Raw genomic sequence first — 20,248 nt, 5'->3', positions numbered from 1 at the left:
TTCTACCTTGTTAAAGTCTGCAAACTCCAGTAAAACAGAATGATTTTGATTAAAAATCTGTTTGTGGTTTTTCCTTTCGGTTTGCAGAGTGAGTAGTATTGGTTGCTACTTGGAAACATATTAAGGATTCCAGGTTGTGCTAGGTTCAAATTAACGTTGGTTACTTCTGCATTATATGCTGATTGGATTAAAGCCTAATTTGGTTCCCTTGGTTGATACCGAGCGGTATGTGGCTGGTGTTTGGGTACGGATCAGATGAGCAGGCAGCTGAAGTCCATGCTGGGTGAAGCACAGTGCAGTACTGGCTGCCGGTGCTGTGTAACTGATGTCACAGTGACAGGCGCACGCAGGGTCTAAATTGCGTCACATTCTGTTACAGGTTGTCTGACTCCTAGGAAGAAGGCTGGACCACCGCTTTGTTCTTGAGCACTGGTTGGCATGTGTTGTGTATCATGATAAGCGAGCAGTTGTCTGAGGTACTCTGTACTTCTCCTGTACTTGTTTAATTGAAGTCTGCTGTTGGCATGTTCTGAACAGTGTTTTATACAGGATTGAAATGTTTGTGTGGCAAACTGAAGTTGTGCCAAGTGGCCTGAAAATAATGCAAGCATGAAGTGAGTATCTGCTGTTCCACAGGCCGGGATGTATTTGCAATCGTGTGCCGAAGACCTTGAGAAGCTTCTGTGAGAGGAAACAGAGCCTAACAAAATTAGATCAGTCAGTTCCCAAAACTTTTGAATCTTTAGATAAGGAAGACAGGCCTTTTTATTTCATTCTTACAACCATTTGCATTGTCTTCTAAAGAACTTCAGTATGTAGAAGTGCTGAGAACGACTGATAACCCGGTTGGAGGCACTCGGTGCGGAAGGCAGGCTGGGATGACCTCAGGGGTGGGAATGGCGGTGCCTGGTGATGAGCAGCCAAGGGTCAGTGTGCGAGGGAGGACACCCATGGGGCCTGAGCTAGGTCTGCCCTGCAGCACCTGATGCAACTGTTGCCTTAACAGCAAATGCCACCATTATTTGTCTATTACAATTCTATTTGTTGGCTGTTACAGAAGACATGACTGTTTAAAAGATGAACTTTGAAGGCTTGTAATGAAGAATGCCAGTAATAAAGGATCCTATCCTAGTACTAGAAAGTTAGAAATTTGAGGCCATATCCTTGATTTGGTTAAAGCTGATTTATATTGCATTCAGTGGAGATACACTGGTTTGCCGGAGGTCCAGTCCTTGACCAAAATCAGTTTTTTGGAGAGATTAGGGATGATGGTGAGGGGGGTGGGGAGTAAAGAGACCAAAATTAAGAAAGCACCAGAACAAATTGCTGTAGTAATTTCCATTTTGAATTTACTTAGCCATTAAAACAAATGAGATTGTCGTTGTCTGTGATATATAGTTCCCAGCTGATATAAAGGGTATGAAAATAGTTAATGGCTTTAAGAAGAGAAACAATAGGGTTTTATATTATCTAAGGAGATTGTCTTTGTAAAGCTGTTCCCTGGATACTGACAGGTGGTGTTGAATGCTGCATAGCTTGTATGCTCATAAGAATAAGATTTTTAGAAGGAAATAAATTACAAACCCCTGTGCAGCAAAGGTTGCGTCTTGAGGTGGAAAAAGTCACATTTCCCAGCCACTGAACAGAGCTACTTAGTGTGAGTGGGGCGACAGGACTGAAGCTGGACAAGCTGGATGCTGTGTCCTGTGGGAAACTTCACTTGTATTCAGTGTGTGTGTTCAGGTGGGTGTTTCCTCCCCTGTGGTGGTAGAGAGCACCGGTGAGGCTGCGGCGGGCGGCCTCGTGCTGCCGGGGGCGCTGAGGGGGCGTCCCGCCCAGCCCTGTGTGCCCGGGGCGCCGCTGCCCTGCCGGGGCCCTGGCCCTGCGGGTCAGCAGGCGACGCGGCAGCTCGTCACATCGGGCGAGTTTCTGCCGCCTCTGTAGCGTGCTCCGTTGTGCAGGGAGTGCGACATGCCAGTAACGACTACTGAATTAAACCATATAAGGTGTGGAGTTATCCCAGTAGTTCAGGATAGGATTTAATTGAATTTTTTATATGGTGGGGTGGGGGAAGGAAGGGAGAGGAACAGCATAGAGGATGCATACTTCTGATTCACATATCTGAGGTTCTTCAGTGTTAGGAAAAGAAACTGCATTTTCCTAAGGTGTGAGGCAGAAAGAATACTACATAGCTTTTGCTTTTTTTGATGCAAAAGTTCGTGGTGTGTTGTTTTCTTTCCAAACAGCCCACCAGATGGTAGTGTTTGCTTTGGAATTAGAGCTGTGAGTTCGTAAAGTGATGGCTCTTGCGTGGCATAGGTCACTCAAGGACTGCTCAGGGTATTAGCAGAGTTCAAGGTCTGTCAGTAAGGAGCAGTGTTAGTGAACCAAGCCGAAGGAAGGGGGGAGCCCGTGAATACCTTCTAGCCAAGCTGGGCAGTCAGGGGCTCGGTGGAGCAGGGCCCCATGTCCAGTGTGTTACACATAAGCTGCTTGCCCGCAATCACAGGAACATCACTGGTGATCAAAGCAATAAGCCATGAGACAACCTGAAAATGGTCTATCTTTTGCAATGGCAAAAGTTACTGTTCAACTGCACTGCTTTTCAGAAACATCAGATACGGCTTTATTGTTTAAAGAGGGTGCACAGTATCTCTGATTGCAAAGAGTTTTGTTGGCAAGTGGGTAGAACACAGAGTAGATGGATTTAGGAGGTCAAAATCAGCTGGTGGTGTCTTGTCTTGCGCGTCTCTTCATCAGGGTGTGCAATGGGTTCCCTTTTTTCAGGTGAGGACAAGATTGCTGGTAACAGTTACCAGCTCTTTAGAGTGAGCTAACATATCCCTCAACAATACAGTAGTATTATTTCAGCTGCATGTGGCTTTCATTGACTGTCTAGAATAATACATTTGGGTCAGTTTACCTGCATGTTTTGAAATGCCTCGTTTTATTCAGGCTCAAAATTGGAAAACAAGATTGTGAAATGTCACCGTGAGTGAGAAAGTGATTTTAATGACAGTTACGAGAGAGCTTCATCCCAGCAGTTTTTGTTCAGTTTCTGGACAGAAACTGATGGACGAAAACCTGAAGGTTACAGTAAAGATTTGTTTGTCTTTTAAATAAATTAGCTTGGATCTGTATGTAGTTATTTTATTTGTTCTTGCTTTGGAATACTCCTGCAAGCAATATTGGTGTTGGCAAGTTTGTGGACACAAGGGATTTTTAAGGGGATATATCTGACTATTAGGAGATGATATTTCCAATTACTGTTCCTCCGGAGTCAGTCTGATATGATCCACTCAGAACAAGGGAATGGCTGTCACGCCAGCCCGGCTCAGCTGCTGGCGCTAAAACCGCAGACAGGTATTTTAAAAGGAGCTGCTCAACCAGTGAGCTTCAAATTAGCACAAGTGTTTGCAGAATTACATTGTGTGGGCAAGGGGAAGAACTTTCTGTGCGGGGGGGTGAAGGAAATAAAAAAATCAGCACCCCTTTTTTGGATAAATTCCTCTTTCATTGTCTGTTCAGCTGAGCCACTAACACGTCCAGTGGCCGTTTTTAAAAAGATCATTGTTTTCATGGAACAACGCTAGTGTGTTCAGCACAGGTTGTCAGAGTCTCGGCCATGGGGGAACCCCACTGGCTGTCCCTGTGCGTGTTGGGCTCCCGGTCCCTCCTGCTCCCCCGTCAGAGCGGCTGCCGTGTGGCATCTGCTGTCTCGGTTCCTGAACCCCTTCATCTGCCCAGGGACAGCCGCGCTGGCGCTGCTCTCCGCGCCCGTGAGGAGACGGGCCGCGCCGCGCTGCGCCTGCACTGTGCAGGCTTCTCCTGAGCAGCGTTGTGGGGGTGAATGCGGAATAAAATCAGTATCACAACACCAACATAGTTTGCTTTAAATATGATGTATGCTTGCGAAGTGGTGTCCCACAGCCTTTGAAGTGTATTGTTAATTACTGAACTTGCTGCTGAGTTTGCTTTAAAATGTACGCTTGGGATGTTCAGTGCTGCTTTAAACCATTGTCTACATGTTAAATGTATGGGGATCTAAAAGAGCCTGTTTGGATAACTTACATCAGGGGTGTCAAACTCATGTTTGCTGTGGGCAACACCAGCCTCGTGGTTGCCTTCAAAGGGCCCAGTGCAATTTTAGGACTGTATAGGTCTAACTACTCCTATATTTATAGGTAGCGATTTGATAGTGGTGTTTTTTTTTTTTAAAGTTTGTGTGTTTTTGTGTGTGCTTGTGGGTTTTTAGTGCTCAAATGTGATGCTGTTTCTAGAGATTTCACAGTATTTTGGTTTGGTAAGTTTTGTGTGCTTAGTGTTAACAAAACATTTACAGGCCGCCTTTGCCCCAGCTCCCTGTGTCGGGCGCCTGCCATGCTCACCGGCCAGCTCACCCAGCTCGCCTTTATGTGGATCCTTAGGAAGGGTGTATTGTGGTGCTGCCTTCTGTTTGAATTAGTTTTCTAAAGGTTATGCTTATATATGGTTTGCGTATGGAGCGTGCTGTGGTATCCGCACATATCTGCAGATGAACAAAAGAAAAAAAGTTAAGTGATAATATTTTGCTAACATTACTTAAAATGACTCAGCACCTCTCCAGGGTGGAGACCTTCATCGCTGCTAAAACCTGCAGGTGTATCGAAGAGGGAGAGCGCCTGCTGTCCCCTGTGCTCTGTGCTGGCTGCTCTGAGGGAACAGCAGGTCAGCTCGGCCTCTTCCCTGGGACTCTGCGCAGTGCGGGAGCTTGGCTCCTGTGTCACCCAGTGGCAGGAAGGACAGAAAAGCGGACGTTTGGCTGTCACTGTTGAGAGCAGTTTGGGTGTCCTTTTCCTCATAGGGTGAGTTCGAATTATGGCCGTTATAGCTCAGAGAGCTGCAGGGAGGGACCCTGGGAGGAGCCACAGTCAGGTCAGCCAGCACAATTAACTTCTGCCCATCTCCGTCGCAAAAAGTAAATGGTATTTGAGTTTGGTTCTGTCAACCTCTTGAGACCGATCAGTTAGAGCAAACGAGAGCTGTTTTTGTTGTTCTCGCTGCTTCCCAACCTGCTGCTGTCAAAGTGCTTTCCCTTTCTATTTTTCCCCTCTGTCGATACAAGGTGTCCATCACAAGCCTCAATCTCAGAAATACTGATTTTGATCAACTAGCCCTCCTTTATTTTCAAATAAGTTCCAGTGGCTGTACACATTTGATTGGCTCTTTTCCCCAGCAACCTAATGCTCAGTTTGGAGTAATGGGAACACAAACCATTAATAAAAGATTAAAGAAAAAGCAAAACACCAGGATTTAAAATTCCAAACATATCTCTGTAGACTGTCTTTAGAGAAGGCAGTTTCTTCAGCAGACGTTGAAATGCAATTCTTCCTACACATTAAATAATAAAATCAGAAGTGAACTTTCAGATTGCTGTGCTGAGCAAAATGGATATACTTCTTTTAAGTCCATAAAAATAAGGAAAATCAGATTTTAAGAACCAAGATTGCACTTGAACACAGTTGGAAAACTACTGCGTGTTACCAAAACCTCATTAAGCTGTCAGAGGCTTTTTTGTGCGTTTCTTTTCCAAGCGTTTTCATTGCCAAGATATTTGTGTGTAAATACTCCGTTAGCTCTGTTCCCCCCTCCTCCTGCGGTTCTGCTTGTGACAACGCCGTGGTCACCGGGGCGTTGTGGTGGGTGGTGTCACACAGCGCTGTGACCTCGGCCGGGCTGGGGAGGGAGCGGGACAGGATAACCAGGGCAGCAGAAACATGCAGGCAGAAGGAATGAATTTTAGTGGGACAAGAATAAAATACTGGTGCACGGGGTTGGTTTTGTTCTTTAAAGTCCACCAGAATGCGTGTCCTGGCCATCTAAAGCTTTGGGTTTTGGCCTGAGACTCGCTGTTTCTGGTTTTGGAACGTATGCTGTGTGATATGTAACTAAGCAGAAACCCTTCCTCTACCGAGACAGGCAATGTGAGGTAAGCTTAGAATGAGGATTGTAACTCATCCCAGCTTCCAGAAAAGGGAGCATTAAAGCAGACACTATAACTGCTTAGCACTTCTCTGATGTGTAACATGGGGAAACGTTACTGAATCTTCACAACACCCCAGTATGAAAAGTAAGCAAGTGCCAGTATCCTCAGTTAAAAAATGGTGAATGTGTGATAATCTGAACAGTACACGAGCTCTCGAAGTGACCCACCAGACCATTGGCAGCAATGGGGTGAGGACCTGGGAGTTCCTGTTGTAGTCCCGTGTTTGTTTCACTGGATGGGATCTGCCTTTCGTTGAAAACACCGTTTTCAAATGCAACCTATTCAATTAAATGATAGTCTGACTCATACTAATATTATACGTTTTAGAGACAGGTAAGCCTAGAGTTAGCACACCTACTCATATTTGTTAAATGTGCAGAAGATTATTCATAGAACTCATGCAAATGCTTTTGCAACAAATGTGTGAGCTTAATAGGGCTGAAATGGGCTTACCCTTGTATGTGTGGATGTCTGCAAATGGAGCATGCTCTTCTTTCTTACTCAGATTCTTGAGCCTCTTCCCCTTCTCGTGCGTGCTGTGTGTGTGCTCGCTCCTAATTTATGTCACTTCAAGGGAGAGGAGAATCGGGGCCTTCGACTTGTCTCACTCACATCGCACTTTACGGTCAGGGTTGTAATGGAAATACTGACAAACTCAGACATTTAACTGTAACGGCACAGTGTGCAACTCAATAATAGAGATGCTTTACTGCCAGACTGTCCTGTGTGGACATTATGGGAGTTATGCTTTAGTTTCCCTGTTGTAAATATACATGCTTTGGCAAGGAAAAGGTGTTTCTGAGGTCAAAGTCATTGCTCTGAAAAAGAATGCAATAATGAAATAATATAAATAGCGATGGACCCAGCACTTCAGTAAAAGTTAAACTTTGAAGACCAAACTGCCTAATTATGATTTCTTCTGTTCCTGTATCAAACACGGTATATCTGCACACCATTAATTCCGTGTCAGCAGTATTGATTCTCTGTGCGTGTAACTTCCATGGAGATCATTAGTAGGTCTGTCCATAAAAGAACTACGGGCACTCATGTCACTAATATGTATGGAGTTCATGTTTGTAGGGAGTTATTTCACATGTGGAACTTAAAGAAAGACCCTTCAGTGTTCAAAAAAACCCAAGAAGCGTCTCCAGTAATCAGTGCCAGAAGCTGCCGTTTGCGTCCATCCGGATGGTACGGACGAGGCTTTCACCAGTCCCGGCTTGGCGTTCAGGGCGGCGGGGCTGGCTTTACTGCGGAACGTCTCAGATAGGACCCTTCTGTTAGCTGAGTTACTCTTTGTGAGGTTTTGTTTCTCTCTCCCATGGTGCTAAAATAATGGTTTATCTGTTTGAAGAACTTAAAAAACATATTGTTTCATATAAAGCCACAACTCCCACCCCAGACTTGAGGCCAAATCAACTGAAAGCTGAGTTTAATGTTGGGAGAGCTACTGTGTTTTCTTCCATTGTGTGTTTGTGGTGGTTGGTGGTGTGTTTCGTTGTTTGTGTGTGGTGGTGTGTTTCGTGCTGTGTTTTCTTTTCCCTTCCAAAGCCATCCCTTGCTATCTGCTCTTTCTCACAGTCTGGTCCTCCCAAGAGCAAAACGGGCTTATTTGCTATAGTGACACTTCTGAAAATCTGCATGGCAGTGTCACCATTGCCTATGGAATAGTCATCATGTTCAATTTTGTTGATTCTGTGTTTGCTGGAAAGCAAATCCATCTATTTATCTTCAAAGTCTATTTTCCCCAGTATATGTTGCTCAAAGAGTTATACCCGGCTAGAACAGAGCCCTTGACTGCGAAAGCCTATGATATTAATGTTTTGCTCTGCTGTTGTAATGATCAGTGTATGTTTGAAAGCGTTCTGTCTTGTCAGCCCTGTTGTTTTGCAGCCTGTGTTGATTTGGATGTCAGCGATGTTTCCAATAAACTTCTGAACCCCGAGTGCTTTCTAGTGGGAAACAAAAAAGACTCTTTGTCTTCATGCTATGAAAATTAAAGACCAAGGATTTTTAAAAGTTGGAGCCTACCTGTGGGATCCTTAACCTGTGTTTAGATTTCTAAAGCAGTGGCCTGATTTTCAGCAGAGCTGAGTGTCCAGGAGCTCCTGTTTGGGGTCAGTGGTTATACCTGTCAGAGCCTGATAGTCTCTGGACAGGATTTTAGATATTCCACAGGAGTGAGGGTTTAGTGTTTAATACAAAATGTATTTGTAGGTGGTCAGTGTTGCCTGGGATTTTGATTTAATGGAGTGATACAGCAGGGGTCTGAAACCACAACAGTGGTTGTGCGCTACAGCTGGGTCACCATGCCAAGTGAGTCCCGTTGCTCGCCGTGCTCCCCGCCGTGCTGCTGGGTGTCCCCCGGCTCTGCGCAGGAACGTGCGGGTTCCCACGGGCTGGAGCCCGCTGCTTCCTTCCAGCCCGCTCTGGTGGTTCGACTTCGCGCTGGGCTGAGCCGCGGCGCGCTTGCCCGCGCTGGTCTGGGTGGTCAGGAAGGCGGGACACGCAGCTGGCTGTTCTAACAAAGCGCGTTTCCCAGTTGACCTGCTTGATGGATACGGTCTTTGCCGAAAACTTGCGGACTGAGTGTGGATGTTATTTGTGCTTTGTACATGCTGGTGAGTTTTGGGGAGCCGGGAGGTGAGGGATAGAGCTGTGTGGGCTGGTGCCGCCTTCCTTTGGTTTCTTTTCTCAAGAGAGTTCTTGCTTTTTTTTTAATCTTTGAATAAAATTTCTGTGCTGTGTTTTCAGGCAAGAACAAAACAAATAGATGTAAGAAAAAGTTGGAATGAATTCCTTTTGCTGTATTGAGCTTCATTTATGGAGAGAATTTTGGCATATGAAATTTGGACTAAAATTTCTCTGGCCACACTTTTAAGCAGAAACAAAGTGAACAATCTTTACAAATAAGAAGTTGGAACAAATTATTTTGCTTTCAAGCCAACGGTGCAAGGGTAAAAGGAAGGAAGCTTATGATGCTTTTGACTGAAGATTACATTTTCTTTTATATATGGAAAATAAGGCACTGGCTAATTCAACTTCCAAGACAGAGATAAACCTATGTATTATATTCAAGTCCTTCAAAGCAAGAGTGAAAGCTCAAGTGTCTTCTCAGTTCCCAGGCTGCAGCAGAATTTGAGGCTTGTCCAAAGTTACTCGGCTTTCTCCAGCTTCTCGGGAGGTACAGAGAACAGAGCGGAAGGTACCGTGGCGTTCTCTTCAGAATGTCTTGTGGAGCTGGTGACCGAGCCAGCCCCCGTGCCTTTAGCTACCTGTCCTGCACACCTCCTCAGAAGGTGGGTTTTGGTGGCAGAGAAACCGTCTTTCTGGACTGGAGAAGCCACCTCGTGCGCCTTGCGCTGCTCCCGCGCGGCTCTGGGGCTGGCCCTGAGGGGCGCCAGGGCTGCGGTGCAGCATGGGCCGGGCTGCGGAGCGTTCTCCACATCTAGCTCCTAGATGTATTAGTGTGGCAGTATCTTAGAAGAAAAGTATAGGATGAAATTATGTAGAGCATAATGAGCATCTTTTGGATGTTTCCATATCCTTTGTCTTTCTACTAGCAGCTGCAACCCGACTTGGGCTTCGCTATTTTTAGTGTAGAGGTCAAGTCTTGGAAATGTGTCCTCAAGTGCTCTTTGGCAAGCCCACGCAGCTAGGCTTGCCAGCGGTTAAGCTGGCTTTCCTAGAAGTTGGTGGGAGTCTAAACCAGGTACCTGAAGCTGGTACCGAAACAGAACTGCGGCTCTGGAGCCGGGACTGCTCCAGCTCGGGCTCTGACCAGCAGGCAACGTGCCTATTGCCAATATAAGCAAGAGGTTCAGAAACAAACAGCAAATGTTATCTTATTCTCAAGAGTTTCTTAAGAATATACCAATTAAATTCACTTTTCTCATTTTTTCTTTATTATAGCATATACATCTACCATTGTGAGCATTAATCTTGAGGTTAGAATATGCCTTTTGGGTATTTTCCTATTAATAAAGTAACTTGCTGCAGAGGTGCCATAATATCCCAGCAATCTACATGCTCTCTGGCCCACGTAGTTAAAGTTTTAGCTTCTTCTTGAATATGTTGGTTGGAAACATGCCGTTTTTAGAAGCTAGATATTTTTTATTGGATTTGATGGAAAATATAAATTGGGTTTGGAAAAGGGCTAACCCTTCAAGCCCTCGATCCTCCCTATTAAGAATTTCCTTGCAACTTGGCCTCTTTTAAACTCCCATCTCGTGCATACTCTTTTCTAATCTGATACCTCAGTGTACATATCTAAACATGATCAGTGACAGTTTTAGCTGCGGGGTGAGACTTTCTGTGACAAGGGCAGTGAGCTCTGATTTGAGACCATTCATTGCAAGTGACTTCAGCTGTCTCTTCAAGTGACATCCAGCTACTTGAGGAATGGGGGATGACGAAAGTTCTTTGGACAGAAAACTTTCACTGACAAGAAGGTGACAGGTCCTTGCACAGCTGGTCTCTGATATGCCTTGGAAGAGGCCTACACAGTTACTAATTTAAGTTTAGCGGTGGCTGCAAGCATGGAGCAGACGAGTTCTTGTAGATTTGTAACTCATCTGCAGGAATGACAGGAGTTGGAGCTACACTTACGGTGCTCGCGTTGTTGTATAACATTTCCAATAGCCCATGTTTATTTAAAGAGCTAAGTAAACTGAACTGCAAGCTATTCTCATTAATGCTTCTTAACATGTGGCTGAACATGGTGTATTCTGTTAATTTGTTCATACATTTTAAGTGGATGCTGACCTTTTTTAATGGTCTGTCAGGTTGTAGTAATGGTATTCTCACTCTTAAGACTGTCTATTCCTTTATTTTTCTCCTTCCCTGTCCTAATTTTCTCCAGTGTCTCCTATCAGCTCTCGAGCTCTGGTGGTGCCATGAGAGTGACGACTCTTCTGTAGCGTTACAGGGAAGAGAGAAGTGAGTTGCTATGAAGGAAGCGCAGCAACACAAACACCGGCTGGTCCTGAGCTGAGCTCCAGGGGAAGTGTGGCCATTTACACCACTCAAAAGCTTTTCTTCTGTATGTGGGAGTATTTGTCACCCCATTGGGACAGTTTCAGCTCTTCCCTAAGGTCTTTACTTTCTGTGTCTGAAATACCGCCTGGTTTACATTTCAGATTAGGAAGTCTGATCTGTTTCTCAGCGGTTACGGTTGGGTGTGCAGCTGGTGTAGATCAGCGGAGCTCAGCTGTGCACAGGATTGTACCATTCGTAGCCGCCGCGCCTTTGGCCCTCGGTAAATAAACACCACCAGTGTATTATTGCACAGATTTGACCTCATTTGTTTTGTTTTCTCCATCTCCTTGACACATCATTGAGCAAACTGTCACTGAAGCGAGGGAGTAGGAGAGCACATAATTAAATGTTACACAAGGATAATAAGGTGTGAGTAAAGTTATTTCTATGGTTTAACGTGTATGCCTCTTCTTTAGTAATTTCTTTGCTACTTGGAAAATATGAGCTTGGGGTAATTCCCAGTAAGTTTGCTGTAGATTTTCCAAAGGACCAAGTGCACCTCTTACAGATACTTAGTTGACAGTTAAACAATGACATATCTATTATTCATGCTGAGCGGTCTGACAGGAGGAATGTTGCCCTAACTTTCACATGGTAAATGAGGAAAGTGGAAAGCAGTGCAGCTTGTAAAAGCAGTTGGGTTTTTTAAAGGCACTCTGTCTTTTTGGTAGGCTGATTTGGAATATGATGGGTTGAAACTTGTTAGACTCAGCACTACAATGGCAAAACTCCTTTTGATTTCAGCAGGCCTGTAATTGGCTTTGTGGATCCATATTTATGACTAAGGTCACGGGTATGGAAGCCTGATGCAGACCAGGATTTTGTTGCTCTTTTCAGAAGTCGCTGTCTGTAAAGGAATAAGTGATGCTTGGCTTTCTGACAACCAGTCTTTGATTTTTAGTGACTCATCTGCATGAGCTGATAAATCGCTGAACGTTGTGACGCCCTGTCCTGAAGGGCTGGCTTAGGAGCCTGTTGTGTGAGAGAGGAGTAGGGACAAAGGAACAATTGCGGGTGTCTGGGGCTCTTCTCTTACTGAAGCTTCTTAAAATTTCATCAAAATTACGTGTATGCACAAAATAGCAGCATAGTGTGAGATGTCTGCTTTACGTTTGACACATTGCTTACTGTTGAAATGTGACATGGCTTTTGTGCACCAAAGGAAACTGGTTGCCTCTAATGTGAACGATGTGGTGAGCCCATGTTGACTTATGATGGAAGCTGACCAAAACGAAGGGCTCGGTCCTTCAGCCGTTAAGATCGGTGTGATTTTTGGTGTCTGTAGCCCTGCCCAGGCCTGCGTGGCTCCGCAGAGCTCCGTGGCTCCAGAAGGCAGGATGGACTGTGCGGGACCGGGGGCATAGCATGCTCTGTATATTCAGCCTGGCTGGCAGGACTCGTGGGAGAGCGTCGTGTCTTTGTCTTCAGACCCGGTGCCGTGTCCAACGAGGGCTGAAAGTCGCGAGTCAAGCCAGTGGTATTTCAGCACTGCGTGATTTTCATGGTGTGGGAGTAGAAGTGCCCAAGGCTTTGGGTTGATCCGTGGCTGGTTTCTCAAGAAAAGTAAGCACACACTTATCTGTATAAGGAAACTAATTGTGTTCAAGGGAGAATTTGGAGCAGAATGCAGAAATTATTCTGGAATAAGGCAGGTAGAGTTGTTAGTTAAATCAGCTCCATCCCCTGGGATAAATAGATCCAGAAGCTGGATAAATAATTGAATTAATTGTCCAGAGATGTCTAAGTTACTTTGCAGTGTCATTTTCACCTGGGCTGGGGGAAAGTAAGGCCAGATTTCAGCTGGCTATATTGCATTCTTCTCTAGAGCCAGAAGTAGGATCTCAGCTGTTAGAAATCAATTAATGAAGGTATTGTTATTTAGACCAGACCCGTAGGCTTGTAATGCTCAAGTTTTAACATAAACGATCAAACAGAGCTATTCTTTTAAAAGCTATTTGTCTGGTTCAGAAGCAGAAAATACAATGCCTTTCATTATTCTGGCCCTTTTATTGTCTGTGTTGCCTCCCAAAATGACTGTGCCTGATTGACTTTTTTTCCTCATGAACCTGTGTGGCATCACATTAGCATGGCACACGAAGATCCCGAGGACAAATAAATCCACAGAGATAAATATCAAAACTCGAGATGCTGTTCCATGTAGCTGAATGTTTATCTGAACTTCGCACATGGCATCCAGTTAGATAATTTGCCCACAAGGCAAGTTTGTTTCATTTTCCACAATGTTGTGCTCCTGGAGATCGTGTATTCAGCGCAGCCGGGCTCCGGACCAGCCTGGTTTGTAGGCGAGCACTGTGAGGACAGATGCTGCAGAGCTGTATCTCACGGAAAGCTCCGGGCTGAGGAGCGATGACTACGGCCCCGTGCAGCGTGTTCCGGGACGGGCTGGCGCGGCTGGGGCGGTGCAGCCACGGAGGTAAGAGGGGTGTCCGTCCTTCGGGAAATGGCTCTTCCCTCCCGTCCCTTCTGCTTGCCCTGTGATAACCTGACACCACGAGCCTGAAACTCTTGAGATACCTTTTTTTTTTTTTTTTTTAAAAAAAAAGGCAAAAATAAAAAAGCCAAGAAATAGAATGTATCTGTAATTAACTTCTTGGATGTATCTTTAATTAGTAAAATAGAAAGACAAGGTATTTATTCTACCAGTAAGCACAAACCCCCTATTTCATGCTTCTTAGCTCAAATTCAGTATTTAGTACCATATTAGACATGTCTTTACACTTAATCCTTGTTGCATGTGTGTGTTTGACAAGGGAAGCAGAGCTCATGCGCTGTGTTAGTTGCAGCACCTCCCGAAAGGCACAGTGACGGGAGTCCTGTTCTCTTCCACCTTCGTGCATGTGAAGTCAAACTGCCCGCTAAAAATGCAGCAAACAAACTGCAGCCAAAGCAAGCATCTGCTTTGGACACGAGCGCCTTCGCGTCCTAGCAGGAGGGCTCCGCATAGCAGCGCCTTGCCGTGTCTGGTTTCGTTAACGTCATCTCGTGTCCATCCTGTGGCAGTTTAATGGCCATTCGCTGTGGCCTCCATCAAATAAAGCACTGACCATAAATCCAGCTTCATGTAAATGAAGATATAAATGTCAGTTGCATTACTGTATAATATTTATTATTTTAAACTGATTGTGACGCTTATTAGATCACAAGTTCTTTCTTAATGGCAATGAATAGCGAAAAAATTGCTTATTTTAAGATGAAAATAAAGCTGTTAACTCTAGACGTGTATATATATATATAATTTTTCTTAGCAATTTTGCGGTTGTTATTGTCTTAGGTTATCCGAGCTAGGGACATGTGTGTGTGGAGTACAATGTCTGTGCTGCTTTGGGGAACATAAACTGGTTGGTAATTCTGAATGTGACAGGTACTGCAGGAAGATCAGGGGACAGATGTGTTAGGAGGTGAACATGCTGCTTTTGGTAGCCGCTTCATAACAACAGGTGTGTTCCTGCTCTGGGGGACTGGGCTGGGCGATCCTGTGAGGTCCCTTCCAACCCCTGACACTGTGTGATTCTGTCATTTACACTGAACCGAGCCACTTTCTTTCTCCTACTCCAAATAGCAGGAGTTATCCCATCTAAAGTCAGATATTCTGGGTTTGTACTGGTAGTACTTAAAGTTTTTCAATATGAGGATAATACAGCCTGCAGCTTAAATGGTTTAATTTACAAAGTATTGTGAAAAATACAGAAAATCTAGTTGTTTCAGATAATAAGACCGATCCTGTGTGATTTTGTCCCAGTGACAGAAATCCATTACAAATTAGAAACTGTTCTTGTTTGGTTTTCCTCTTTTGGTTGTTTTGTTCCAGGTGCTTTTAATGTACAGAAAGAGTAGTATGTTATTTGCACGGGATATAGGACAGGACAATGGATAAAATTCCATGGTCCCGATAATGGCAAGATTCCCAAATCTGGCAAAGCTCACGTGTCAGTACGAAGTGTCAGAACAAAGGTTTCCTATCGGGTACATTTCTGCGCTTGCAGGCAGTCAGATTTTATCAGAACTGAATTGAGAGCAGCCTGTTCAGAGGAAAACCGGCCTTCGTGTGTCAAAGAGCGACCGCCAGCTTCTCACCAAACAGCGCGCAAAAGGCATCGCGGTGGTGGAGATGTTAAATCTTACTTAGGAAACAAAAGAGCTGAGTTATGGTTATCATTTTATATCAGAAAATACTGATCCTGTTGCTAATGAAGCCGGTGGCAAAACTCCAGTTAACTCAGTTGGAGGTAGAGAAACTTGAGAAATCAGGACTGAAAGGAGATCTCGTCTGCCTTTATAGACTTTATTTCTGTCTATGTCTTTCACAATGGTTCCTTGAAAATGAATGGAAACTTTCACACGTAGAAGAAATTATTCAGGTCTTCTAACATCTGAAGCTGTTTTCGGAGTACTTTCAGAATGTGGTGGGTTTTGTTGGTGTGGTTGGTTAGTTTGTTTCTTACAGAGCTCTGTTATCTTTCCAATGAGCCTGAAGGATTTTAAAGAAAACACTGAATTGTCTATATTTCAGACCACTTTTAGCTAAGAATGTATTTAAGGCAAAGTGTATTTGTAACAAAGTTGGTCACGATGCTCCTGTCCGTATCAAATTGTATTGCTCAGCTCTAATTTAATTCTGTTAAAGAGGGGAAAATACTGCTCTGGAGTTCATCCTTTTGGTCAGTGTGTATGTTCATAGCACTCTTCAGGTAATTACTAGATAATGTCTCATCAGGCTGAGTGCCCGGCATCGTAGGGCACGACACAGAAGAAAAGGATTTAGCCAAAGCAGAGCCGAGAAGCTGGTGCAGAGGAGACGGAACTGAGGACACTTGTCGTCCTGCAGGTGCTGCTCTGGTCGCTTTGTTTCAGGGCTTGTTTCCCGCAATGAAATCACCAGATTCTAAAAACAAATGGGGTGAAGCCAGGAACGCTTCTCAAGCAGAGTCCCACTTCTAAGTTAGCACTTTTATTTCAGTATTGTTTTCTCAGCAAATACTTAAAACGCTCTTTTCCACAATTTTATGTGCAACTGTGTAGACATATAACGATGTAACACTTCTGTATTCCTCCTGAGTTTACTGTCATGTATTTTTTTCTTATTTTCCTCTTTGTTTATACGAGCAGATTGTGGTTATATAGATTTCTAGAAAGGCTTAGAAATACTGGTAGCTAAACCAGATGGGGCTTGGACTTGTGTGCATTTTCTCTGTGGAAAACACCTCTTCTGTGTGGCACCAAGCAGGTGAAAACGTTCTTTCTTTTCCCTCTTGCGATGGGATGAGAATGAGCAATGTTGGGAGAAGCACTGAGGTGTCTCCATCTATCGCATCCCTCAAACCCGGCCGTACCTTCCCTCCGTCTCGGCGCCTGGGAGAGATCTGTGTGTGTACTGGGAGGAGAAGCTCACTTTGTCTCCAGATGTTCCTGGCGACGAGCTCTGGCGTGGTGGGACACGGCGGCACCCCCAGCGCTGTCCCACCGGGTGAAGGGCGCTCCAGTGCGCCGGGGAACCCGCCTGCTCGGCCCTGTTCAGCCCAGGACAGAGCCGATTCACTGCCAGAGCTGTATTCTTGATGTTCCCTCATACCTGCTAGATAAGCACCTGATTTTGACATCATGTACAAAACTGTGGTTTTAAATCTTCTCAGAAGCTGTCTTTGACATAGATATCAATTTTATGTGTCAAGAGTGCTGTGGTTTCCTGGAACCGTCCTAGCCAGCTTGACTTTCAAGTCCATTTCAGTGTCAGATCAGGGTGTGTACCTCTCTGGTGTGATTTTGAAGGATGCTGTAAATACTTAACCTTTTATTCCAGAAATTGACAGGAGTCTGTTCCTTCCTGAAGTCTTACCATTCTTCAGTCATTCTGATTTCTTGATTCCTTGTTCTAAAACATGATTTTAATTTCCTTCTGTTTGTTCTTCCCTTGGGAAATCAGTCTGAGTTCTGACGTGTGTTCTCTATCTTTGTTGAATCTGTGAGATGAAGAATTGGTGGTGTTCTTAGTAGTGGGCATACCTCCTGCCAATAAACTATACTTTTTGCTGCTTTAAGGCATTGTCTTTTCCTTCTTTTAATTCTTGCTTGTGTACCTGCAAGTAAACAAGCCTTGCCGCTCTCCAGTATAGCGGCTTTGTTTTTGTTCCGAGTGTTGCGCCTCTCTGCTGTGCCTGATCCATGCAGCTCCTTCGGCAGCGGGCTGACCCTGTTCCACTCGTGTCTGTCCTGCACCAGGGAGCCTGGCCTGCCGGGCTCGTTGTCTGAACTGTCGCTGATCTCTCTGTTGCTTTGGGCAAGTCACTTCATCTTGCTGTGGTGCAGGTTATCCACTATGAAATAAGTCTCATAATCCTCGCCCGCTTTGCTGAGCCCTGAATCTTGTTTGCCTTCTTTACATGTGCAGTCCTAAGGGTATTATAAAGCTTCAATTATTAATGTTTGGAAAGTGCTTTGAGATCTTTGGATGGAAATCCCTGTATAATCATATTTAGCACTTAGCGTTTCGCAGCACAGTGCAGACGCTACGTAATCCTCAGAATACTCCTGTGAGACAGAATTACCTGTCAATACAATTATTATCCTCACTTTACTGGATAGTGAGGCAGAAGGATTAGGACCTAATCCTGCTTCTCTTGAAATAAAGGAGAGTTCTTCTCTTGAGTTCAGCAGGAGCTGAAGAAGTGTTCTGTGCCACACCAAGTTCTGAGCTGTGTCTGGGATGCCCACCTCACGGCCCAGCCTTATCCTCCTCCCCAGGGCTTGGTATTCCCTGGTCAGGTTAGCTAGTCCTAGCATATCTGCCTTGGATGGTGCATGTAACCCCGGGAGATACGTCATCCATGAACTTTTCCACATCACTTTGCAATTCTCTTTCTTCACTGATCAGTCCAGCCCAGTTCTTTTGTTTCTTTTTAACAACTTTATTTTTCTGCTGGACAGGTTATTGCAAACTCAGGTTCTGTCTCCGGAACACTGCTTCTCTAGAGTTGACCTTAAATTCCTACTGAAGAGAAATTTTAGATCAGTTTTCTTGTAAATATGTACATAGTACTTTATCATAGCTATAATGATTTTACGGCAGTGATTATACAAACCTGCCCTTTATTTCTCCCAGTTATTTTAGTCTGTTCCAATATGAGACAAAGTAGACCTGCCCCCCGCTGTGGGTGCTCAGGATCCACAGTCTTGAAACGCTAACTGAAGCAGTGCCACAAAGACTGCAAGAACAAGGCTTGACATCTGAATAAAACTTACCTTAAGAAATCTCCGATGTGAAGGAGAGTTTGGATGGCCGACCGTGGGAAGTTTATTCTTCACAGAAATGAGTTGAATTTTGAGACTTGTTTGTTGAAGAAGAAAAATCAGTCTTGCTGAGTTGTTGCATAGGCAAACATGTAAGAGAAGAAATTCCTCCATAATACTGGATACTGACCACAGTATTGCGGGATCATCAACATTAGCAGCATCTGTTTCAAAATAACGAGATGAAATGATTTCTGCCACGTTGGTGCTTCTCTAGGTCTTGGCCCGCTTTGTTCAAGGGCCGTTCTGGTCAAGCTGTTTCCATCCATCCCGACTCGCTTCTGAAGGCCCTCACGGTGCTGAGGGGAGAGGCTCCCACCAAACCCCGTACTGGGCCCTGTGCAAGAGGCTCCAGGCTGGGCCTTGGCCACAGCTGAGGAGCTTTGGGAGACCTTCCTCAGCACGGCTGTATGGTGGACACCGCCGGGTTCTCCGCGTTGCCGTGGGCGCTGGGGCCAGCGCCACCGCTGGCAGAAGCAGCGCCAGCTAATTAAAATTAACTGCAGGAGCACTATGTATTTCTAGCCGTTTCTTTCCTTGAAACGGCTCTTATTGAGCATTAAAGGTAAAAATCAATTCTATAAAAGTAAACAGGCTTTTGTAGTAATGTGACCATGACCTATAAAGTGACAATTTGACATTAATTTTTAAGGATCATGTATTCACATATGCTGTCACTGTAGAGCAAGTAACACGACTGGAAGTAGGCCTGTGCATTTTGAGTGCATTTACAGTTTAACATGCTGTTACAAATGCAAGGAGGCTCCCTCTCTCTCCCTCTAATTTTTTTCCTCAGCTTGACAGTTTTTCAAACATATTCACTGTCAGCCCTAACAACCTGTCAACAACTGCCGTTATGTGCAAATCGCAGGGACCGCTTGAGCGCTGTGAGAACTGACAGACATGCCACAAGGATAAGTTCCTCAGGAACAGAGGCCTGAAACTTTTGAAAGGTGCTCCAGCCCTTCCAAGGCAAAATGAACAGTCAGATATCGGGGAAAGAAACATACACTTGTCACATCTGATATCTATTTCTTTTCCCCTCAAATTGAGGTGTATGTGAAAGAATAAAACATAGATTAGGACAAACTGTGCAACTTACTGGAGTTGGTACAATTTTCCTCACTGTCAAGAATATATGCAAGAAAGGCCAAATTTATCTGGTGTATAAACCCGCTGTCTGTGTGGCCAGTAAAGATTCTGGGGAACACGGAAAAGTCACCCCTGTAGAAAAGGGTGTCAGTGGATTGCTTTTTTGTTCTATTTGCCTTACTGTAGTTCAGATTTTCTTTTTTTAATGCTCACTGGAATATGATGCTTAAAGTGACCGTGTAGTGTGCCGGGCACCTCGTAGGGCTCATCTTATCCTGTACACAAGCGTTAAACAGCTGTAATGCTGCTGACACCCGTGAGCTTACTGGCTTCTGAAACTGGTAATAGAGAGCATCTCTTTCTCTCAATGAGATTAAATGGTCTGATCAGGTTTGTGGGGGAAAAATGGGGCTGACCCTTAGTTGTATAAGACGGTGTTAGAGCATGTCCGTTCTGTACGCTTGTGCGTTGTGTGTGAGGAACAACGCACAGCTGGTGAAATCTCTGGGAATTCTGCACTCAGAACTAGCACCCAAATGCTTCAGTAAAGCCAGTTAACGGTGCTGGGACATATTCAGGATAACAGTCAGGAAGATGCTCTAACTGTGAGTTTCCTGGCTCTCAGTTATTGTTCCATTCTAGGTGGTGTTCCTACATCGTGAGCAGTGAACGGCTATTGAGGGTGCTGATTCTCAGTGTGTGCACCTCTCCTGATGGGTGTAACTGATGGGCTCTCAAGTCATATCACTGCATATCTGCTTCTCATTTAAAGCCCCGTATGACTTTAGT

The 20,248-nt window shown here is 44.7% G+C and overlaps 1 long non-coding RNA gene across 1 annotated transcript; it reads left to right on the top strand.

The window, feature by feature from the left end:
* Window positions 1-301: 301 nt before the first annotated feature.
* On the top strand, window positions 302-12,466 carry LOC135575374 (uncharacterized). Its single transcript, XR_010465991.1, has 3 exons — window positions 302-476; window positions 10,887-11,066; window positions 11,164-12,466. It is a non-coding gene; the product is annotated as an uncharacterized LOC135575374 (long non-coding RNA).
* Window positions 12,467-20,248: the final 7,782 nt, after the last annotated feature.

The sequence above is a fragment of the Columba livia genome, chromosome 13, assembly GCF_036013475.1.
Source record: "Columba livia isolate bColLiv1 breed racing homer chromosome 13, bColLiv1.pat.W.v2, whole genome shotgun sequence".
In the NCBI taxonomy this organism is placed as follows: Eukaryota; Metazoa; Chordata; class Aves; order Columbiformes; family Columbidae; genus Columba; species Columba livia.
This window is presented reverse-complemented; position numbering and strand designations above follow the sequence as displayed.